This window comes from Heptranchias perlo, chromosome 31 (genome assembly GCF_035084215.1).
Source record: "Heptranchias perlo isolate sHepPer1 chromosome 31, sHepPer1.hap1, whole genome shotgun sequence".
In the NCBI taxonomy this organism is placed as follows: Eukaryota; Metazoa; Chordata; class Chondrichthyes; order Hexanchiformes; family Hexanchidae; genus Heptranchias; species Heptranchias perlo.
In genome coordinates, this window is record NC_090355.1 from 15,895,996 (window position 1) to 15,921,433 (window position 25,438).

Below are 25,438 nucleotides of genomic sequence, written 5' to 3' on the forward strand. Positions count from 1 at the left end.
AGATTTTATCACAAGAGGTACAGAATATAAAAACCAAGAGGGAGATTTTAACCCTACTTGCCCAGCGAACACCAGGCAGGTGTGCAGTTAAATTGCCCTGCATTACTTACGCACCATAAAACTGCCTGGATCCCGTCACGTCCAATTTTAACCTGCTCTTCTGAGCAGGCGGCAAAGGCACCCGGCGAGGTCCTTCTTTAAATATGCTAATCGGGGTTCGATGACATCAATTGAACCCCAGTGGCATTTTAACTCAGCGGGGAAGCCACTTGCGGCTTTCCCTTCAGGCTAAAGCAAGTCAGAAAAAGATTGGGACATGAAGAGGCCCTGAAAGATAAGTTTTTTTAAAAACTTTCATTTGTCAGGCCAGGAGGAGCAGCAGCGTTCCTCCAGGCCCCACATGGAAAGTTTAGGCCACCCTGCCTCCGGACTCCTCCCCCCTCATTCCGTCCCACGTAACGCGCTTCCCCACACCTACCTGCAGGCCGGCAGGCAGTCGTGGACCACCTGACTTTTGCGAGGCCAGCAACCACTTCCCATCCACTTCCCGCCCATTTCGATGGTGTGGTAATGAGGCCTTATCCCTGTGCTTTGTTTTTTAAAGCACTTCGTGCACAACCATATCGGCTATTTATAGTGTTAGGAACACTTTAAAAAACAAAGTGCCCATTTCCCATATTAGTGTTGGAAAACCGGCTTTAGGATCAGTCTGGTAAGTGAGAAGAGGGATAAGGGTGAGGGAAGGGACAGCAGGATATGGGTGGTTGGGGTTAGGGAGTGAGGCAATGTGAGTGAGGAGGTGGTTTGAAGGAGAAGGGATACCACCGACCAGCACCTCCCACTAAGGGAGAGGCAGAGAGAGATAAAGCAGGACAGAAAGAAAAGTTTACGAGAGAGAAGGAAAAGGGACAGAGAGACAAGCAAAAAGCCACTGAGAGAACCAGAAGAGGAAGGTGAGAGCGAGAGGCGGGTCAACGAGACATAACACAGCGAATATATCCTGCGACTTGCAGTGAGCAATGCCACAGCAGACACACTTATTTTGTTTTTAAATGATCGATTATAAAGGCCTATTAATTTCCTACGATATTTACCCATGTTTTCCTTCCTTGTAAAAACCTCATATCCTTCCCTTACCAACTCACCCCTAAATCCACCTTTTGCACACCCTACCCTCTGACTCACTGTTAACAATGCAATGGACGAGCCACCTGTCGTAAAATAGACAATTTTATAAGTTAAAAACTACCACTAACAATTGTGACAGTATGAGAGCAGAACATCAGCAGCAGCAGCAACATTTCTCGGTTACAAACTGACCACGACCTTCAATAACCTGCTACAGATGAGATCGGAAGGGTGGTAAAACACTAAAGTCACCTGGATAAAATCTAGCACCACATACTACACTTAGCAATCCAATGAATGCACTGTGAGACTTAACTCCATTATTCATTGAATATGAATCCGGATTGCAATCTTAATTTTCTCATGCAACGACTCAAGGTTTTCAGGGAGACGTTGGGGATTCTGATATCCAGATGTACAGTTTGAGCAGCCTGGATGTGATTTATTTGCTGTTCAAAAACTGTTCTGATTCTGTCAATCTATTAATGTTTTTATGTGACTCATTTCTTGAGTTAGATCTCTGCGTAAGATGACTGCCTGAAATATGAGAACATTTTCGAAACAGGCATGCTTGGAATAACTCTATTGCACTCTCTGAAGAAACAACACAAATATTTAGCATTTCTAGTTGATATATACATCAACTAGATCATGGAGCAAAGGCAAGATTAGTGTAAAATCAATGGGATTTGTTCATACTGCATGCGGTAGTTATTTCACACTAATCTCCCCAAATTCTCCATAGCAATTATCTGATCCAGGCATAGTCCAACCCTATCTGCTTTTGTGCTGATGATTCCACCATATTTAGGAATTTTATTCAGATTGTATGCTTTCAGTACACATAAGTCTCTTTCACACTGCAATGGTTTATTCATTATCGCTCAATCTCTTCCATGGTCCTTGATGGGAAAATGAAAAACTTGTTTCTTTCAATTCCCTAAAGACATGGTTTATTCAAGAACTTTGTAAATCCAGCGGTCAGCTTCTGCAGCTGAGCTCTTTGATGGCTGCACCCTTAATCCATTTTTACCCACTGACATTCCTGGCCTCACTGTCTTCTCTGATGTCAAATGAGACTTGGCAGAACAAGCTTGAAGGGCAGAATGGCCTACTCCTGTTCCTTTATTCCTATGACATCTCGTGCGTCGCGAAAGCTGATTCCAAGAAGTTAATTTTGCTTGTTCATGCCAAACACATCGTCTCTCCTGAACAACTCTCAAGTCTTTATAAAGGCTAAGTCTATCCAAAACTCAAATACTGCTCTAATGTCTGGGGAGGCTCTGCCAATATTTCTCCCACACTCCTGGAAGGATACTTGAAAAAACTTATCACCTCGGGCAATTTCTCTATCACTATTAGCCTCAACCTGTCTCCAACATAATTCTCTCTCCTCTCTATTTTATTAATTTTACAATAGTCAGTGCTCCGCTGAACTTTTCTTTTTTGTTTCTCTTAAACCCATGTTGCAATGAAGATTCACATTTTGTGTCCCATTCCAACTTTCCTTCCAGGGACCACAAAACTGTGGTATTCGTTATCATGTGGAGATGCCGGTGATGGACTGGGGTTGACAATTGTAAACAATTTTACAACACCAAGTTATAGTCCAGCAATTTTATTTTAAATTCACAAGCTTTCGGAGACTTCCTCCTTCCTCAGGTAAATGTTCAGGAGCTCCTTGAAGCCTACGCATTTATACATATAGAACAATACATGGTGTTTACAGAATGCCCCTGCAACTGCCCGTTGCCAAGGCAATCACCGTTATCAACCGTTATTCGTTATCAACCTCATCTTTCCTTTCTCCTACAAACTTAAGGCTTTTAAAAATTGAGCTTGGCATCAGCTGATCACTACTTCCTGATTTAATTTGCCTTCTCTTCAGTTCATTTCATCCTTGATAATGTCCTGCCCTACAGATCTTGACCCTTCACCTAGGTTTCTCAACAAAATAACATTGACATCACATGCATTTGTGTCTGATGGTGTGCCCACATGTCTGTGCTTACATTTTGAAGCATTAGTGTGTCTCTGTGTCTGTATGTGCATGCATGTCTGTTATTTATCTTCTGGTGTGTGTTTGTGTCTGTGTTTATGGACTGGATGTCGGACAACTTTATGCTTGCGTGTGGGTATCTGAGTATCTGCGCATGTACACACAGTTGCATCTGTCTGTGCACACATACATGTGTGTATTTGTGTGTATGTGCAGTTGTCTGCACGTTTGTGTCTGTATCTGAGTGTGGACGTGTCTATTACTTATGTATGTGCAAGATTGTGAGAACCGATAAGTAACAGGAAAATGTAAAGAAGGATATACTATCAGGAGAGAGTGAGTATGTTTTCCAGTCATACTAATTCTGTTGTTTGCTCCATAATATTTAATACATATTACAATCATGCCAGTGAATAAAGTATTTGTACTTCATTGTATTGTTTGTTCCGACACACATTTTGTTTTTGACTGCTGTGCACCTAATGTTGCTTTTAAGATTACAGTTTTGCCAGTATAAGTATAGTGCATCATGAGTGCTTCTACAGAACACATGGGACATTCATTTTCTTTGAAATTGAGATACCCGGAAGGTGGGATTAATGACCCCTGATTTTCCATTCCTCCCTGGTGGAAAGACTAAAATGGCATTTACAAAGAAATATGCTGGAAGCACATCTATTCCTTTATTTAAATATTCATCGTGCTGCAAAGGACTGGCTCCTGGAAATCCATTCTTCTCAGTGAATTAGGGATGAGGTTAATAAAGAATATCTAATCAGGCAAATGCATCCTAGGTCTCTGATTGAACTTTTGTTTTGATCTTCTAGTAGTTTTCTACATGATTACTTTAGTACATTAAGACAAAAGCAGAGAGTAATGGATACCCCTACAGGATTACATTGCTGTAATTTCATTAAGGGATTCACATTGTTTCATGAACCTTTCAAGTGTGTGAAGCACCAGGTGACAACAACTTGCATTTATATAACATCTTAAACGTAGAATGTCATCCCAAGGTGCTTCACGGGAGCATAAAGTAAACCGATGCTAAGCCAAAGGAGTGGTTAGGAGAGGGAATCCCAAAGCTTGGTCAGCGAGTTTTGTTTTAAGGAGCATCTTAAAGGAGGAGGGGGAGGTGTAAAGGCATTGATGTTTAGGGAGGGAATTCCAGAAGTTGGGCCTTGGTGGCTGAAAACATGGCTGCCAATGGTGGGGTGAAGGGAAGGGGGGGATGCACAAAAGGCCGGAGTCAGAAAAAATGGAGAATTTGGGGGAGACGAAGTTGGCGGGGGGGGGTGTTGTTGCACTGGAGGAGGTTACAGAGCTAAAGAGAAGTGAGACTATGGAGGGATTTAAACACACGGATTAGAATTTTAAATTTGAGGTGTTAGGGGACTAACAGCAATGACGGGGCGATGGGCGAGCATGACTTGGGGTGGGATAGGATCCAGGGTTTTGCATGAACTGAAGTTTATGAAGGGTAGAGGATGGGAGGCTGGCCAAAGAAGAGTAGAGTGATTTCGTCTGGAGGTGACAAAGGGTTTCAGCTGTAGATAGGTTGAGTTAAGGGTAGAGGCAGGCAATGTGGAAGTAGGCAGTCTTTGTGATGAAGAGAATATAGAGTCAAAAGCTCAGCTGAAAGTGCCACAGGATGCCGAGGTAGCAAACAGTCTGCTTCAGCCTAAGACAGGGACTGGGAAGGGGGTGAAGTCGGTGGCAAAAGTACTGAGCTTGTGGTGGGAGCTGAAGATGATGACTTCAATCTTCCCAATGTTTAGTTGAAGAAAATTACAGCTCATCCAAGACTGGATGTCGGACAAGCAGCCTGATTGCACAGAGACAGTGGAGGGGTTGAGAGAGGTGATGGAAAGTTAGAGATGGGTCTTCAACTTCTCCCAGGCAAAACTCCAAACACTGATAAGTATATTGAACAGAGTGCGTTTAATAACCAATAAAAGTGATACAAGTTGACAACCACCTTATATCTTTTTTTCTCTCCCTCCCTCCTCAGAAAGGTTGAATGACTGAATTTAAGTTACTTTATAAATATGCAGATGGTGGGTGATAGCTCCAGGTCCTACTGCCGGATAAAATCCCTAGCAACTGTAGCAGCACTGATGAGAACCATGCAGCTGAAAAAATTCTGCCTTTTCTTTCTTTTTCACCAAGTTAATGAACTATTTATGATTCTTCTTGCAGTATGATGAACTTTAGCTGGGTGTGTAGTAGGTGGGGATTGGTGGGTGCACTGGATTCCAGTAAAGTAGGTCAACAAAAAAAAGCTTTCTCCGCAGAACTTTACTGTGTTGCATAAAATATCACCTGTTCTGCCCAGAAGTAAATATTATTGTAAATATTTGAATCACCGCTGCAGGCTTATAATGTGAAGGAAAATCAAGATGGAGTTGTTACACACGGCAGATGTTGTTTCTCTTAAGCCTCTGGTCAAATACTCTACAATTGAAGTCAAAAGCTCTGAGTGTATTGTTTGTGGAGTCTCATTCCTTCAGATTTTAGTTGTTGGACATTTTTTTAAAAATTAAAATTTACTTTTTCTATCTGTCTCTCTTTTATCTCTGTCTCTTAATTCAATATTTCTTACCCTCTCTTTATTTCTCTTTCTGTACCTGATTTGACATTGAATTCGTGATTCTAACTTAGACTTCCTGGTTCTGACTCTGCGCTGCTCATTAGTGATTCTTCAATCTGATTAATTAAGGGGATACACAGTTGTTTGCCCCGTTCACACAGGACCCAGATGTAGAGGGCGCCACGTTGGATTGAGGGCCCCATGAGAGGAACTTGCCGTGCAAAAGTCCATGTAAAGTCTATGGGCAAGTACAAATCTACTGCGTGATGGGCGCGGTTTGTTCGCCGTTCATAGGAAAATCCGGCCCAATATGAATGAAGAATGTTCATTTTTCTTCCTCTCAGTAACGCCACATTTCATCCCTTGCCTGATCATCTTTAAACAAAGGAACCATTTCTTGAGAATGAATTATTTTTCACTGTCTCCCAAACTCCATCAGTGCAATTCTCAATTTCAGATGACTAGTTGAGTTTTACGGTCCCATTGTTCACTTTAGAAATGGTTTCCAGGTTTCCCCGATGGTTCAGCATGTTTCTCTGGTGAGTCACTCAGCTATACAGAACAGGAAGCTCTCAGGTTTGATTCCCAGTTTGTGCTTAGTTACTGATCTCAGCAGGAGTGCCGAATTTAGGGAGGGAAAAACCATCCAGTGTTCCCACTCCTCATTGCTACCCAATTTTGCTCGTTTGGTAATGCATGTGTGTAGACTTTGACTGAAGACAGAAGTGGCTGGGCTATGATGCTCTCCATTATACAATAACCTGCTGACAATGACTGTCAAGGCTCACATTTGGGTAACTGTAACCTTGCAAGAGGTCAACAGTTGGTCAGGCTCCCATTTTGTGTTTTCTAATGTACTTTTCAAAACATAATGAAAATTCAGGTTTGTTTTCAACGCGCTCATGGAAGTTGTCAATTGACTGTTTAGCAGAGAGTTCACTGAGGAGCTCAAAACCTTAATGTGGGAATACTATTTCACTGCTCTGCAACCACACCCTCCCTCTCTCAGGAGGCTGGAACCGCACATGGGTACGGACTTGCATGGAACATGGGGGATGGGCAGGACTGAGGCACAGTGTGCATATGTTTTCAGAAAGCACGGCTCCAAGCAACTGCCAGCAGTGGGCCTGAGCAAGACAAACATCGAGTAACAGGTGGAGCAGTGGTGACAAAATGGTGCTCAGGGCAACATTGTGTGCAGTGCGATGTTCTGAATGAGCTGCTCTGGCTCAGTCCATTGGTGCACTCTTGCCTTTACATTCCTCACCACGCAAGATTCTGATAGTAGACCAGGAGCCCAATAACGATGTACAAAGTACAATAGCTGCGTTGTGTGGTTTCAATAATAGAATTTGAGAGAGTGCTACAGTACTGTATACTGGTTGCTGCCTTTAGGCTTGATAGATGTAAGGAATGGGATTCGTGCTGAGGGGTATACGAACCTTCATTTTTAGTTGTTGCAGCGTAACCTCATCCAGGTCAAAGAAAAATAATAAAATATTAAAATGGCATCCAAACATTATTGATTGACAAGCATCTCTGCTTTTCACTTTAAACAGGGCTGTGTTGAGAGTTTATGGCCTCGAAACCCGATCGGGCCCAAAAATGGGCACACAGGGTGGCGAGGGGCAGGGGCACAGGAGGCCGGGGTGGGAGCAGGAAGCGGGGTGCCCAGGAGGAGGGTCGCAGGGAAGGGGTGTGAAGGGAAGGTGGTACAGGGGACAGGATACACAGTGGGGGCGGGGGGGGGGCATAGAAGGCGGGGGCACAGGCCGCGCACTGCACGCACCTGTTAGTGTTAACTCAGGCAGCGCACAATATTCATGTTGCCTGCTGCTTATAATGATGCAGGCATGCAGCCAGCGCCACCCACGCTACTCAATAGCTGCAAGCCTATTGGGGGTAAAAGGCAGCCAGCACCTCTTATAGGAGAGGTGCAGTCTGGCTGCAGACACCATAGAAGCTTGTGTTGAAGAAATGGCTGAAGGAGCCTCCAGGGCACCAAGATTCTCCGATGCTGCCCTGGAGGCCTTGGTGCAGGTAGTGGAGAAGAGGAGGGACATGCTCTTCCCCCCAGCGGGCAGGACGTCCTCCAGGCATCTACTTCACAGGCAGTGAGAAGAAATTGCCGAGCATGTCAATATTAGGAGCACTGCACTTAAGACATGATTGTTAAGGTACGAAGACTGCTGTCATACTCTGCTTACAGCTCCACCACTTACAGCCTCATTAATAACAAGACTCTCCTCTCCCACAATAATCGCTGCTCCACACTTCACTGCACCTCCTAATTTTTTTTATTCATTCATGGGATGTGGGCATCGCTGGCAAGGCCAGCATTTATTGCCCATCCCTAATTGCCCTCGAGAAGGTGGAGGTGAGCCGCCTTCTTGAACCAGTGCAGTCCGTGTGGTGAAGGTTCTCCCACAGTGCCGTTAGGTAGGGAGTTCTAGGATTTTGACCCACCGACGATATGTGATATTCCTCACACTCAGACACTCACCACTATTATAATCCTCACTTACCTACAGTTGACATCTCACAAACAGACTATCAGCTATCCCACCATGACGGCCACATTCTCCAAGCACCTTACAAGTCGCTCACGAACCCCCTCTCTTCTTTCTTGCAGGAGAATATTGCACACAACACCAGACGACAGGCTGACACTGGAGAAGGAAGGTCCGCCTGCAGACCCTCTCCCCTCTTGAAGAGAACATGCTGGCCATCATGGGCAGAAGGCAGAGTCGAGGCCGTGGCAACTGGCAACGCTGGAGGAGATGTCATACCTAATCCTCTTTGTCTCTTCTGACTTCTACCTCACCCCACTCATTCTGCATTGACAAGCTGCAGACACTTCCAACACCCACATTTTTCTCTCTGCTCACCCGTCACACCGTAAGCTAACCCTTGTCCCTCTCTTTCATTTCAGCTGCTGAGAATGTGGACGTCCCTCAGCTAGTTGAGGAAGAGGAGCCCAGCCTTCCGGGTGATGCACCGTCACTCAATCTGACTCTCGCACGCACCAGCTCAGAAACTGGCACCACGTGGACTTTAAAGGCTAGGCAGCTCATACTGCTGGCAATCAAACGCCTGCCATCTTGGATTTGGGGGGCACTGTTGAAAGGGGCTTCACAAATCGCCTGCACGCTATTCTCCAGCAGTGCCATAGGAATGCTGAGGCGACCTCCCAGGAGAGTGGCCTTGGCTACATGAGAGAGGCACTGGCTATCATCTCTCAGAATGACAGCATGCCTGCTCCTCCGCCAGCCACACCACCGGTGCCCACGATAATGCCACACAGTCAGCTGGCCCAGACAACTGAAACCAGTGCCGAGATGCTGCAGCCTGAATACCCTCTGTGGATATGGTCTCCTATGCAGTGCCCTCCTCCTCCTCCCACTTCTGACAGCTGCTCCTGCTCTGTGGTGTCTTCCTTGCTGCCCCTCTTGGTCCTCTAGTCCCGAAGGCGGTCCTATATGACCACCTATGTCTGCGGCCAGACTATTTCTGAGGCAAGTAACAACAACAGTGCAAGACCAGCAAAGTCTTTCTCTGCGTAGTGAAAGTGAACTTCCCAGGGTGGTCAAACACATCAAAAAATGCCCAGAAGTAAAGCAGCAGCCTGAAATGATAAACCAGCAACTACCCTTGTAAGAACCGCATGATCGCTTTAGATAGTGCTGGTGAGGGGGCCTTCCTGCCAGTTCGTGCCATGTGGTGCAGTGTGAGTTCAGCACATGGTGAGGGAAATGCGAGGTGTGAAATGTTCAGAAATCGAGAATGGGTCCCGCAAGATGCACAGGACCTGAATTTGAATAAATTATTCTGGGCTTTAAATGTTCCCAACGTGTGCTCTTGCCGCCAGTGCATCCAGCTCATCCAATACGGCAGGTGTCGCACTTCTGGCCAGAAATGCATGCGTGCTTCCTGCCCGCCATTATTAAGAGCTTGGTAGACTGGCTAGTGCCTGAAAAATGAGCACTGCACGGCCAAATTTCTGGGCCGATGTTCTTCCACAAAGCCACGAGGAAGTCTTTCACCACCCTATCGCTGAGCTGCATATGCAGCCACATAATTGAATTCATTGCATTAGTCCTTAACCCTGAAGGATTTCTGTGCCAATGCTGGTAGACTGATAGATTGGTTTATGTGAGAAACATGCTAATCTATATTATTGATTTCATTCTGCAATGCCATCTCATAATGTAATTTGACACAGAGTTTGAAACCTTTAATAGGAATGAAGGAAAACAAAAGCTAATAAAATCAACACCTCAATGAAGGAATAACATTTACAAACCCCTGCTGAGGGTCTGTATGCGTTTGAAATGTGATGAGAATTAAAAAGCAAATACTCAGGGAAGCCTCACTGGAACAGGAATGTTCTTTATTAAAGGGTAAAATATTATTAAATATCAAAATGTAAACATGCAGATGGAATTGCTATTCAAATCTCTATGGGCAGTAAGTCAGAAACACTTGGAAGACAATTTATGCAATGCTCATTTTTAAAAAGAGGAAATTCTAATAAAGCATTTAAAGTGATCGAACTGGAGAATAGGTATTTGTGGGGATATGTATATTTTCAGTGAGAGGGTGTGCAGTATATTAATTTGTGAAAGGCACCTGATGTTTTATTCTGATGAAGATTGAGAGGAGATATGATCCATGTCTTCAAAATGCTGAGAGGAATGGATAAACAGTAGGTTATTTAACGTGCTCTGAGAGCACAGATTTAGGAGATATCAAGTGTAAAATGAAAAAACCTCGACCAAGACTTAAGATTAGAAGGATTTTTTTCCTCCACAAAGTTGTTAATATAGGGAATAGATTGCCTCATGTTAAATTCTGATTTTCTGACTAAAACAATCATCTTCTGACAAAAGCAATCATCATTACTGAGTGCAGTCAGACTGCCTCTTTTGCATCACCAAGCACATTGACATAGAAGTGGTAGAATAGCTCAAAAATCAGGTCCCAATCTGACTGTGGAATGTAACAATGTGAGACTATCAGGAAGGCCATCTCACCACATTTGGGCTTGACCCAGTGTCTATTATAACTCCTCTTTGGTGTCAAGCCAGGTTTTAAAAAGCACTCCGGGCTCCACTTTATAGGTATTTTTATTAATGTCTTATGCTTTCAAAACATTCAAAATTTACCGGAAGGGAGCAGAGCTCTAGACACATGTTTAAGGATGCATATACAGAACTCTCTGCTGGTGAGCAGCATATAAACCAGCCCTTGCAAAACGGGCCTTCCTGGTTGCACTTCATAACCTGCAGCTACTGGTCTCATACTGATGGTGCAATAAAACTACAGCTGCAAGTACACTCCTCGATGTGTTGCAGCAAATCGACTCTGACCGTTGATAATAATTACAGCAGTGTGATGAACACAATAATCTTTTCTCCTCTTATCAAATTCCTTTAATCAAATAAAATGAATGAGCTCCCACCATAAGTTGAGCAGAAGGCCCAAGAAATAGGCTGGGGCCCAGTTACGCTGGCTCCCAGGATTCTCTCCTAATTTCCACAGGGCCTTGTTTAGGGAGGACCTTCCATCTACTCTGAACACGGTCACCTGCATCAGAGTTTCCCCGGCCCCAGTAAGGGTACCTGCCGTCAGGCCTGCACACCGGGTGTAACGATCTGCTGAAGTGAGGCCCACCTGTGGGTCCAGTCCTGGGACTTGCGTAGGACTTCTGAAGATTCAGCTCCATTTTGAGATTTGTTTTCAGTCAAGGGCTGATAGGTGGTGGCTCTTGGCCTCTTCTGGGCCATTGGAGCTGATGAGGCTACAAACAAGGGTAAGGTAGTGTAGTGGTTATGTTACTGGACCAATAATCCAGAGAACTATGAGTTCTCAATCCCACCATGGCAATTTGAGAATTTGAATTAAGTTTTAAAAATCTGGAAATAAAAAGTTGGGATTAGTAAAAATGACCATGAAGCTGTTGGATTGTCGTAAAAACCCAACTGGTTCACTAAGGTCCTTTAGGGAAGGAAACCTACAGTCCATACTCTGTGACATCAATGTGGTTGACTCTTAACTGCTTTCTGAAGTGGCCTGACAAGTCACTCCATTGTATCAAAACCATTACCAACACTTCAGGAAGGCGGCCCACCACCATCTTCTCAAGTCAACTAGGGATGGGCAATAAATGCCAGTCTTGCCAGCGAAGCCCACATCTCGAGAATGAATAATAAAAAAAACACAATTCCCGTGCCCTTCTTCTGGTAAGTGGTGGAGATGTGCCCGTACTGGCACGAGCACCTACTTAAAAGGACCTCTCCATGACCTCGTGTACTCTGGGTCAGTGACAGAGGTTACCAGTGGGTGTATCCCAGCACAAATAACAAAAACATAGTTTAAAATTCTCATCCGTGTGTTCAAATCCCTCCATGGCCTCACCCCCTCCCTATCTCTGTAATCTTCTACAACCCTCCAAGAACTTTGCATTCCTCCAATTCTGGCCTCTTGCGCATCCCCAATTTCCTTTGCCCCACCATTAGCAGCCGTGCCTTTAACTGCCTAGGCCCTAAGCTCTGGAATTCCCTCCCTAAACCTTTCCACCTCTCTCTCCTACTTTGAGAAGCACTTTAAAACCTACCTCTTGGACCAAGCTTTTGGTCACCTGTCCTAATATCTCCTTATGTGGCTCGTGTCAATTTTTGTCTGTTAACGCTCCTGTGAAGCACCTTGGGACGTTTTACCATGTGAAATGAGCTATGTCAATGCAAGTCGTTGTTGTTGTGTGAAGCTTTCACTTATTTTGCCTCAATCACAGCTTTGGTTGGGTGATAGTTTTAAACGTCCAAGTATGATGACAATATCTTTGCGATGAAAATACTGAATATTATTTTTTTTAATTCCCAATTTTGCATCAATTATGAACAACAATATAGCACGGACTATGTTTCAGGGCTGTAATAGGTCTTGAGGTTGACAACTAATAAATTGCTCGAGCTTCACTTTATGGTAATCTGAAGCCATCTCAATAGGCTGTGGACTTGTAATACAATCCAATAATGTGTTAATCTATATTTATTTCACTGAGTGTTATGGAGCAGAACAAATCTTACATATATTATAGCCAAGGCCACTGATTTACATTAACTTAATAAAGTCATTTCCAATTTTGTTATATGGGATTCAGAGATTTTTACTGGTGGTTTGGGGATTGAATCTGCACTTGCATCCAATTTTCTATAAATTAGTGGCCTTGATAGCCTTGCTATACTCTCTTATGCATGTCATTCACTATGTAATGTTAGTTGGTCCAAATAGCGCAGCCTTTAAATTATCTTCTGCACAGCCCTCTTGTTCTACAGTGTACATGAGTTGGAAAACACCCTACAGTGCACAGAGTTAAGTATCTCCAATGAATATTCTATAGTTGCATCAAGGCAGTTTGATTGGTATTTATGCAGTCAACCAGTCCTCAGAACAGTGCTGCATCGTATGTGCAGCCTTCCAATGGGGCTTCCAATAATACCCACTTTTATTCTGCAGAGCCAGAAATAAGACCAGAGTCTGAAATGAATCCCTGAATTATCATTCTCTTTATTGAATTTAGAATTAAAAAAACACCTTTTCGAAAGAAGTAATACAGCACTGTAACAGGTAGATTAAAAATGTGTTATAACCGAGGTTATTAATTTAGTCATTATCTCAACTTTGAGACTTTGTTGCAATCTGTTAGCATATTTACAGCATCTGTTATTTTACCCAGTCATTCCACTGTCACAGGAATTTCTGTTCCAAAATCCACACTAAATTTCACAGAAGTTATATTAATAGTGCTTTGTCTTTTTAGCTGGAAGCAGATATGAGCACTGAGTAGTGAGGTACACTGTCCACCCTGCCACTGCTGTGTCCCACCTTCCTGACTGTAAGTGGGCATGAGGCAGTCATTGGCAAAACACCATGCCTACCCTGCTAGGAAAGCCTGAAAAAAGGAGGAATAAAAAAATCTTACACAAAATACAAAGACCAATCAACAAAACGTCTTTGAATAATGGGTGTCACTTGCAACGTTCCCTCTAATTTTTTTCAGCCATGTGCGGAACGAATTTGGGTTTGTGCATCGATGTAAAGGTTTGTGTGCGCCACCATAAAAACAAATCACAACTCCGAATAGAACATGTTTTTAGAAAACGTTATTCAGGGTATATAACAAACAGAACAAATGTACAAAATAATGGATAATTGTAACAATTTAATGTTATATTGTCTGATATATTTATATCATTCATGAAATGGGTTTCTTAAGTTGCACTAGGATTGAGCTGACCAGTCTCGTTATATTTTATGAAAAATTATCTGATGGGAACGATTCCAATCAGCTTTTTGTTGAATCAGCTTAATGACTCTGATTCAAACAGAAATAACTTGTGTGCAATCAGAATTTTTAAATTGAGTCAGAAATATAAAACAGCTGTCAAATCAGTCAGTGTGAATTTGGGGTAGAGAACAGTTTAATTAAAGCTCCCCCCTGCACCCCTCCCCACAATGAATCCTCAGCAGGGTTTAAAACATTATTACATTACAATTGTACATCTTGCCGGTCTCATTCGTTTTGGCGTTAGTAAGGAAGGGAGCAGTTTGGTCATGAAGAACCTGAACTGAGGGAGGCAACAGACAAAGATAAAAAGAGACAATCCTTGGGGCAACTGAGGGCTTTTGGATAGCAGTTGTATAGAACAATTTAAATCAACTTCATTGTTTTGATTACAACGTACCAAAGTGATTGGAAAGTATATTTTAGCATAATTGTAGAAGGATCTTTAATAACAGTATTACACATGATCTGTATAATTTGTAAATATGAAACACGGAAATTGATAAACGATTATTACAATATGCCAGGTAATTTGGGTTCATTTGTAGTTTACTTCAGAAGCTAACGTCGAATAGGATGATGACAAAACCTGTTAATTGCATTAATCATAGGCTCCCTCCAAAGTTATTTGCTACCAACGCCTTAAATATGTTTGTCTTTAGACTAAAGTAATAGTTCTCCACAAATCGCACTAGAGGTGAAAAGCTTTCATTCAATTGAATGCCTCTCCTCACTGAATCGTTACTGAATCCTCGTGCGCTGAAGTTTTCCGATTGGAAACTCAAATCAGTTATCTTGTGAAGGGATGGAAATCATAGGATCATAGAATCATAGAAAGGTTACAGCATGGAAGGAGGCCATTTGGCCCATCGAGTCCGCGCCGGCTCCATGCATAAGCAATCCAGCTAGTCCCACTTCCCCACCCTACCCCCGTAGCCCTGCACATTTTTTTGTTTCAATGACTTATCCGGTTCCCTTTTGAAGGCCATGATTGAATCTGCCTCCACCACCCCCTCGGGCAGTGCATTCCAGATCCTAACCACTCGCTGTGTAAAAAGGTTTTTCCTCATATCACCTTTGGTTCTTTTGCCAATCACCTTAAATCTATGCCCTCTGATTCTTGACCCTTCCGCCAATGGGAACAGTTTCTCTCTGTCTACTCTGTCTAGACCTTTCATGATTTGGAATACCTCTATCAAATCTCCTCTCAAACCTCTCTGTTCCAAGGAGAACATAATTTAAGTCCCTCATCCCTGGAACCATTCTAGTAAATCTCCTCTGCACCCTCTCTCAGGCCTTCACATCCTTCCTAAAGTGCAGTGCCCAGAACTGGACACATTACTCCAGTTGTGGTCAAACCAGTGTTTTATAAAGGTTCATCATGACTTCCTTGCTTTTGTACTGTGTGCCTGCATTTATAAAGCCTAGGACCCTGCATGCTTTTTTAACAGCTTTCTCAACCTGTCCTGTGACCTTCAACGATTTCTGCACACATACCCCCAGACCTCACTGTTCCTCTGCCCCTTTTAGAATTGTGCCCTCTTGTTTATATTGCCTCATTTTTCCTACCGAAATGCATCATCTTGCATTTTTCCATGTTAAACTTCATCTGCCACGTGTCCACCCATGCTACCAGCGTGTCTATATCCTATTGAAGTCTATCACTATCGTCCTCTTTGTTCACTACCCTTCCAAGTTTTGTGTCATCTACAAACTTTGAAATTGTGCCCTATACTCCCAAATCCAAGTCATTAATATATATCAAGAAAAGCAGTGGTCCCAGTGCCGACCCCTGGGGAACACCACGACACACCTCACTCTGAGAAACAACCATTCACCACTACTCTCGGTTTCTTGTCATTTAGCCAATTCTGTATCCATGTTGCAATTGCCCCCTTTATTCCATGGGCCGCCATCTTAATAGCAAGCCTACCATGTGGCACTTTATCAAATGCTTTTTGAAAATCCATATACACTACATTAACTGCATTGCCCTCATCTACCCTCTCTGTTACCTCATCAAAAAACTCTATCAAGTTGGTTAAACATATTGTTGGAAAGTTGGAAATGCATATATGTATATATATAAAAACTTTTACACTTTGTCAAATTAGTATATATTTTTATGCAATATATATAAACTTTTACACTATTTCTTCTATGTACATCTAAACTGTTACACTGTTTCTTTGATATATTATATATATATTCATTTACACTATTTGTCCATTGAAAATACATATCCGTTGGACAGTACACTATTTGGGGAGACTGGTCTCTGAGCAGATGTACCACTGACCCGCACTAGATGCCGACATCCGCAGTACAACGCTCCCATCCAACTATTACACTATTTTCCCAATAGCCTTGATATTAACCCCCAGGTGGGAGAGGGTTGGAGGGAGGCGGGGGGGGTTTAAAAAATGAAAGATGTGGAATGCGACCCCAACCCGCTGCGCACGTGCCCATTGCCTCTTTTACAGCGGCGGATATCGGGGTGTCCGAGTGTCCCACCGTGGAGAGATGGGAAGTTTAATTAACATTTTAAAATTGGGCTCCATCAGTGCAATTGGGGGCCCAATTGGGTTTTCTAGGAGTCAGGAAGCTCGGCAGTGAAACGGAGGCGGGAGCTGCTGCCTCCCCAAGGTAAATGCCTCTTTCAGCACTCCTTGTGAGCCAGGAGGAGAAGGAGTGTTCCCCCAGCGTCCTTAAGGAAGCCTTCGGCCTCCCAGCACCGATCGCCAGAATTCCCCCCCCAACCCCCGACCTCCCCTTCAGCCCTCCCAATTGCATGCCTCCCCCACCTCCAGCCCCGATTGCTGACCTCCCTCCAGCCCTGATTGTTGACCTCCTCCCCCATCCAGCCTCAATTGCCGACCCCCCTCCAGCCCTCCCGATCGCAGGCCTCTCCCCTCTCCCGATCATGGGACTTTCCCTCCTCCCGGTTGCCGGGGACCGTCCCCAATGGTCCCCTGCTGCGTCCTCCTGCCGCTGGTGCTCTCTCCCACCCGCCGGGCAGACTGTCCTTTTGGTTGACTGTTGGGCGGGAGACGGACCTACAAAATGTTAGTGAGGTCCTGCCATTAAGCTTGGCAGGACTTCTGTGTTCCCGGCCTTGCCGGGCTCTTCAGCCGTTTTCGGCCTCTCCCACACCCTCTCCACCTCCCCGTAAATATCGGGCCAACATTTCAGGTCGGTGCTCTTTCATCAGGGTCACTGACCTGAAACATTAACTCTGTTTCCTGCTCAGTGTTTGCCAGCATTTTCTGTTTTTATTTCAACTTATTCAAACCTTTTCTGCCAATGTCATTTGAGAGGCATATTTCCATTTTAATGAAGAGAGTTACAAAATATTGGAGTTAACTGATAAGTATGGTACTTGGCACTAGTTACAATGGTAAGTAAGCTGAACCAAGCAAAAGCTTTAGGCAGGAGTGAAAAATGAAATCACGAAATATGCCTTGCATTTCAGGCTAATACTTTGTGAAACAATTGCTGTTCGTTTTACAACTGGGTTTCCAAATCCAATGACACAGGGGCGAGATGAAGAAATTGGACTACCGCTTGCCTTAGTTTTCTTTCCCAATCTTTCACTTCCCTTCATACCTCGGACTGTCTTGTCAGTTATCCCACTCTGGCAATTGTGAAAGAGAACGCTTCTGAATCAGCTTCTGATGTTCCCATCCCTGTGGGGAGATGTGGTTCACTGCCTCCCCCATCAATATGGCGGAGATTGCAGTTTGTGTGAGCATAAAGAGTAAGGAGTATAAAATCATGCTCTACCACTTCATGGCACTGCATATTGGCACTGAATTAATGAATTGTTAGGTAAAGAAGGGCACTGCAATGGTGCACCAATGCACTGAGACACCATGCCGCTCCAGCTTCAATCATTAAGATTGGCAAATACGACATGTGTGCGCATGTACTGGTAGCAGACCGACAACTCAAAAGGATGAGAACACAGGCGCTCTCGTCCAATCAAATAGACTCTCATTGCTTTCCCATTCAGTAGATATAGAACCACTCAGTACCAATAGAGCCACAGTATCATGGACTTTTACAGCACAGGAGGAGGCCCTTTGGCCCATCGTGCCTGTGCTGGCTCTCTGGAAGAGCTATCCACTTAGTCCCATTCCCTTGTCCTTTCCTCGTACACTTTTAAATTTTTCTTTTTCACATTCATCCAAATCCTTTTATGACGGATTTTGCTTCCTCCGCTGTTTCTGGTAAGCCATTCCACGTCATACACATAAGTTGATAATACATAATTGTACCTCCGCAGATAGAAACAAATATTGAGGCTAGGTCAATTGAAAGTTTCAAAACTATGATGGATAGATTTTTGTTAGGCAAGGATTTTAAGGGCGATGGAACCAAGGCGGGTAGATGGAGTTAAGATACAGATCAGCCATGACCTAATTGAACGGTGGAACAGGCTCGAGGGGCTGAATGGCTCACTCCTGTTTCCATGTTCCTTCCAATGTTCCTAAATGATGAAGAAAGTGGACATTTTGTGTTTAAAAATAGCACAGAATGTGCTTCTGGCAAGGAGCAATGCAAAGCACGACACAACCTGTCCAACCATGACCTCCGGAGGTTACGCTGACAAAACTCTCCTTGTTTCGAATCCCAGGAGTTAACTAAAAAAATACTGTCTGTGAGCTTCATCAAAGGCCTGAAATGTTGCTTTTGGTTTAGAAGGTTAACCAGGATGAAAAAAATCAATAGAGCTCAGCGGAGAATCTGTTTTGCTCAGAGGTTTTTTTTCCCAGGATGTATCAAAACTCACTTAGTATTCCTAATAATCTGTATGGCACTTACATGCTGCTTGATTTCAGTTACTGTAAATGTTAGTTAATCTTCTCCATGCTGAAGTGACAGTTCTCTAGGGAACTTCTCTGCAGAGCTGCCAACCTTTATAATTATTGAGTCACATTGAGCTGCTTCTGCTAGCACAACTCCCTGGGATGGTGACAAACCCATCACACTTCAATTCTGTCTGCTCAGTCACTGCATTGCCTATCTTCATAATATTGGTGCTCAGAATATGAATACTAATCAATGCCTCATTAATAGTGTAAAACTTATCTTTTTAGACAGCACCAGGAGAAATAGTCAGAGAAATAAACCTGGCTTCTGATTCTATTTCAAATACTTGTCAGCTTCCAGTCAGAAACACACTTGTTCCAAAAGCAATTACAAAGCATGGAGAGATCTTTGTATCTTAAAAGTTTCCACTGATTATACCCTTATTTAATCATCAAACTTTGATAATGAGATGACTTTGCACTGCACTTGGTACCATTGCTTGCTCGAGGATGAGTCATCAAGGACTTTCTCATGATTGTGAAGCAAAGACACTTGCAGAGTGTTCGAAATATTGTTTGACTTCAATCCACGACTGCTCCAGAATACCTCAAAGATTAGAGTCTCTACAGAACAATAGCTAGCAGTGAATAGTTACAAGGTTGTCATCCAATTGTGATTGTGGTGTTTTATATATGGGAACAGCAGATTTCAGGGAGTGATGAAAAGGCTGTAATTCTGTTGAGTGATTCCAATGTTTTACAGATGGAATAGTGGATATTTGGGGCAGATAACAAGATTCTAACTCAAATGAGGTTCAAATGACTTGCACATGGAATAACGAATGGATACTTCGCAGTAATTACTGAGCTGTTATTTAATCGAGGAAGTTTGTACAATGAATGATGTAATACATGGTAATGTAATCAAAGTACTATTTTTTCTATAAATGGAAATGCAACACAGATTTGTGTCATTCTTGAAATGTTTGATAATATAGCTTGTTTAATATTCTCGTGTCTGCAAGGATTGAGGGTATTGTTTCAATGCTTTCAGATAGGAGAAAATATTCAAGATGTAGCCTTTCGCATTCTTAGTCTCTTAAGATTTTCTGATCACAGACAATGTTATATACATTATTAGCCAATTCAAGCACAGCTGACTTTACAATATCTGATCACAGAGAATATCATACACTTATCAAACTCTAGCTCATCTCATTCTGTGCTGTGAGATCACATAGGCAGGTTTGTTACGTGATATGGTTTCCCATTGATGTTTCCTCTGTCCAAGCATGCAATGTGGCATGAGCTACAAAGAACCAACACTGGACAATCATTCTGGGACAGTAGATAGATGATTTAGTAATACATTGATATATTTTTCTAACATTTCACAGCGATTTCATTGACATGTTTAAGGTGTTATTTGAAAGAGGGCAGATGGTTTGACTCAGGCTGGTCAAAACAGTTGACCTTTATGTCCATGGAACCTTATCTCCACAAGAGGTAGTGCCTTCACAAAAGAGGAGAAAAGGGATTAAGAAAAAATCTCACAGTTGATCCGAAACAGGACTTGATCTTAGGAACTGCAGTGAATGGAAATGGTTGTGTGGGCTGACAATGGCTCACATTTAACAAGATGTGATCTGAACAGATTGGCCTTTGAGTGGGCACCAGAAAATAACAGTATAGCAAAGAAAAATATCAATACTGACGGGAGTATCAGTATGATTAACAGTGTTACATAACTCAGCCTGAGAGGGAAGAAAAGATGGCCTATCACACAAAAGCCAGACAGAATAAAGTGGTTAAGGATGAATAAAAGAGGTGTATGTGGTACTTGACTGATTCTGTGTGAATGAGAGATGAATCATAGATACATAGAAATTTTGGTCTAAAAGGAGGCCATTGTGTCTTTGCTCGTATTGGTTTCTCCCTTAGAACTATCTTCCCTAACCCATTCCCTTGCTTTTTTTCTGTAGCTGCCAACACAAGACCTAAGCTAGCAATGTTTCAAATCTCCAGTTCAATTTCTGTTGCTCTCTGTAATATTTGAAAGATATTTGTTTTCTTTCTGTCTAAATCCCCAGGATGCTTGGGTCAGCTGACGACACAGGGGACAGGTAATGATTGGTAACATAAAACATAATAATGGGCCTGAAAATCCATGGGCCTGACATTCCAGCATAAGCACCAGGACAAGCCAGCAGGTGAACTCAGCACTGACCCTGCTAATGTATGCAGCATCAGGGGGAAGTCACCTCATTTATAAGGGGGCCCAAAAAAAATGCGAAACCTTTTTCAGCCTTTGGGTGCCTGGGCCAAAATCCAAGCTTGGGCCCTCAGGTGGGTCCCACATACACTGGCCAGCAGGACTGAGACACCTCCTCTCGCTTGGCATATAGGCTGGCCACTGTTCTGCCAGACCGAGGGAGAGGAAACTCCTGGCCTGGGACTCGCCTCCCCAGCCATAACCCCTCTGGCAGCAGTGTCCATGTTTGGGGCAGGTGGAGGTTCTGCCTCCAGCAAGGCCCCACAGAACCAGTGTTAAGTATGCTGGAAAGGCTGGAGATTTTCGGCCTCAATATGAAACAACAATGGTGCTAAATTACAGAAAAATACAGAAGAATAAATGACATGGTAAACTTCCCAGCCCCAGTTGTGCCAGATAAACCTGGCGACCATGCAAACATTTTGTCTGTCCAGTTGAACGTACATGATTCCACCCTGGATCTACCCTGGTGTATATTGTATAATGATACTCACTCAAAATGAATTAACTTTCACAAAGAAACTTCCTTTGCCACAACGAAGAAGTCATTTTCTATTAACTATTTATCTTTGAGACACAAAAGAAACCGGAGAAACAATGGGAGACAGAAGCAATCTCACAAACATGTTAGTGCAGGCGAACTCGAAAGTTGGAGCAAAACTGAACCCAACCCAATTAAAGCAGCACGATAAATGTGCTCCATGATTCCCAGTAACAAGGTACTTTTGGCAAGGTCTGTAAAAATCTATTCAACGCAGATGAAGGGGCATCAGAAATTTATCAGGAAAATTTTACATACTGGAAACATCACCCTTCAGAGGTAGAAACACAATTAATTCTGAAGAACCAGGCAAAAGAATATCATCATTAGCATAATTCAAGGCTTCAGGCCGGCAACCAGCAAGCAATATTTAACTGCCAATTAGCCAAAGCTGATGACAAGCTGTTATCAAACTGACACCAAATTAGAACATTCCTCTCAACCAGTCAGGACAATAATGACAACAACAATTTACACTAATATACTCCCTTTAACCTACTGAAACATCCCAAGGCACTTCACAAATGGGGGCTGTTGAGAGACCAAGCAGCAATTCGGAGATGTTAGGAGAGGTAACAAAATGCATGGATCAAAAAGCTAGATTTTGAAGAAGCTTTTGAAGGTGGGGAGAGAGGGAGCAAGGTGCGGGGATGGGTGCGTGCATTTGAGAGAATCTGCCAGAATGAAAGGTACAAAATAAAGAGAACACATTGCAATGTTCAGTGACCCCATCAGTAACTGGCAAATTTTGAACAGGTTCAACAGTATTATAGTCAATCTAAAAGCATTCCTTCCTCCACTATCTTAAATGAGCCATTAGCCCTAGTAACACCACTGTTAAAATAGATGAGGGAAGATTTCAATTACAAGTATTACATGGTGTAATCTCAAGGTCAGAATCTTTTTGAATCTTGAAAAGATCGCCCCCTTTTTAGTAGATTATCCTGTGGTGCTAAAGGCTGCCCTATGATTCGTGCTGGAATATGAAACATTGAGCTGAATAAAACGTGAAGTAAAGCTGAAAGGGTTCATTAACATCAGCTCCTCAACTCCAGTATGAAACACATTGGTGCTTCAGTGTGGCCGTTGGTGGATGGAAGATAGATAAGCTCATACTTTCTGCGGCGAGTTTAATGGGCAACTAATGTGCAAATCCAGCAAGTTCTTAAAAATAACGGGGAGGCTTAGGGCGAGATGCCATTTGTGTGAAGCAAACGGCGGAATGGCGTAAATCGACCAGCAAGTTATAGAGATTCACAACTCACAGCGGATCTCTTAATCCCCGGAACTTGCCGGCCAATTTGCGCATTAATAACGGCGTGCGCCATTAACACACCATTATTTCTCCAGCAAGATTTGGCCCATATCATATATTTGTGCCTGCTCTCTTTCAGCCAGTAAGACTACGAGAATTCAATAATGTATCTAATGGTTCATAATGATTTATAACATTAGCTGCAATCTAGAGGACAATACAGTACGTACATTAAGGGAAGCATGTCCAAATAGTGTAAAGATAATGCTGGTAAAGGAGCCAACCATACAGACCAAAAGCTCCCAGGTTTGATTCCCACTCTGTGCTCAGTTTGCTAATCCCAGCTGGCAGAGGCCTCGGTGTAGGTTGACTGTCTACTCTCCCTGCCAAGGCTAGTGTGTGCCAGGGAGACTAAGGCAAAAGAGAAAAAAAAAAGTTGAAAAAGATGTTTTCATACAACTAAAAAAGAATTTGAAAATATCAGCACAGCAAATCATTATCTTTTGTTGGAATAAAAATTACTACATATTCTGTATTATTAATGAAGCCAGCTTTCACAAAACCATTGTGCTGTATGCCTAGCAGAAAAATAAGTCCAGAGAAGCCATTTTGTGATATCACTGCAGCAAGGCCTTCATAGAATCATACAGCACAGAACAGGCCATTCAGCCCTTCGTGCCTGTGCCGTCTCTTTGAAAGAGCCATCCAATTAGTCCCACTCCTTTCCTCTTTCCCCATAGCCTTGCAATTTTTTCCTTTGAGTGTTTATCCAATTCCCTTTTGAAAGTTACTATTGAATCTGCTTCCGCACCCTTTCAGGCAGCGCATTCCAGATCATAACAACTCGCTGCATTAAAAAAAAGCCTTCCACTTAGCTGACACAAGATTTGGATTAATTTACCAATGGGCAGGGAGTAAGGCCACACTTTTATTATAATTTAGTCGAAAGGTCACAAAGGATAATTAGACGACATAACTCAGCTTCTGTCCAATCGTTTGATTATTTCAATAAGAAAACTTAATTGACAAATGTTCATAAGAATGTTAGGCTTGGATTAACTATACAATTCATTAAAGATTTTAGTTGAAAAGTGGATTCGTCTCGGTGGACTAATTCTCTTATGATCTACGTGACAAAGAGCATATGAACTGCTGAGCAATTCAAAAAATGGGACATCTTTGATGAAAAAAAATATAAATTTTGATCCAAAGATAGAATTCCAACATGTTCAATTCATTCCCACTGATCTAAGACTATAGTTTAAAAAAATACTGACCCAGTGAGAAAATGGGGTAGAAATTGGTCTTCATTGTGCCCATTTTATGGGTGTAAAACGGGCACAATGAGGGACAATTTTGGTTTTGGAGACAAATGTCCTGTGCCCCCAATAACGCTTGAAAGATGTCCAACACAATATTGGCTCAGGCCATTTTTTGGGTGTCTGGGGCGGCCGCCTATAACAGGCATTAGGCCCCTTGCATATTCTAATGAGCGGTCTAAAGCCTGTTTTTGGACCCCTCTGAGAAATTGTGTTACCCTGAGTGAAGCAGAAGCCTGGCCTGCTCTGCTCAGGTTTTCCTGGCATGGATGCGGCCTAGCAAGTGGCCGCCACTAAATAGGTAAGTAAAATTTAGTTTAAGTTTTACGTGGAGCCTGGAGGAGCAGAAGAGCTCCTCCCAGCTCCCCAGAACTCCCAAGGGTCACTGTTGACCCGTGATTGGACCCCACCTCCCATTGTCCTTCCTCGCCCCCCTCGAGACTTACCAAAATTGATCTGTTGGCAATGGGTGAGCTGTCCCATGAGGCACGACAGGGGCAGGCAGCATGTGCAAATTATTGAAATGAGACCGACAGCCCAATTTCGGGTGAGCCTCGGGCACGTGCCATTAGCACACCATTGGTTGTACGCTTGAAATCAGATCATATCCAATTTCGACCCCAAAGTTCTCCCATTATCAGTTTTTCTTACTGCTCAGCAGTAAGCCCACTCTATAGTCAATCTAACTGCTACATTTCACACACAAAAGCTGAACATTTTGATGCAAATTATTTGTAGCATTGTCTGTATTGCTGTCAAAGTGAATTACTGATTACTATAAAGTCTGGTGCATAAGTCACATCACTTTCTGAGGAATGCTCTTTTCTCTAGAAGAAAATGGGAGACTTATAGAAAAATTTTCTAGTGTGTCGAAAACTTAAACTTATTATTACCTATTATATACAATGCATTAACTCCCAAACACTTAATTCTAGACAAGTAAGAATTTATTAAGAAACTTGTACAAGCGGAAGTGTACCCCAAGCAATGGTCAGGGCTACGTCTTCGCTGAGTTCAAGAAACAGCTCACGTTTATAAAGTTCATTAACAACGCCCACCTGTCATGTAATATGGGCATACACGTACATTCTTTATTGGTTCAGGTAGTTAGTCAATCAAAAATAGGGAACCCATCCTCTGGTTCCTCATGACCGTCTCGTGATGTTGGATACAGGC

At 42.9% G+C, this 25,438-nt stretch overlaps 1 protein-coding gene across 2 annotated transcripts in view; it reads right to left on the bottom strand.

Annotated features, from left to right (window-relative positions):
* The window catches only part of whrna (whirlin a), a 145,419-nt gene that overhangs the window by 90,629 nt on the left and 29,352 nt on the right, over positions 1 to 25,438 (bottom strand). The window lies entirely within an intron of this gene.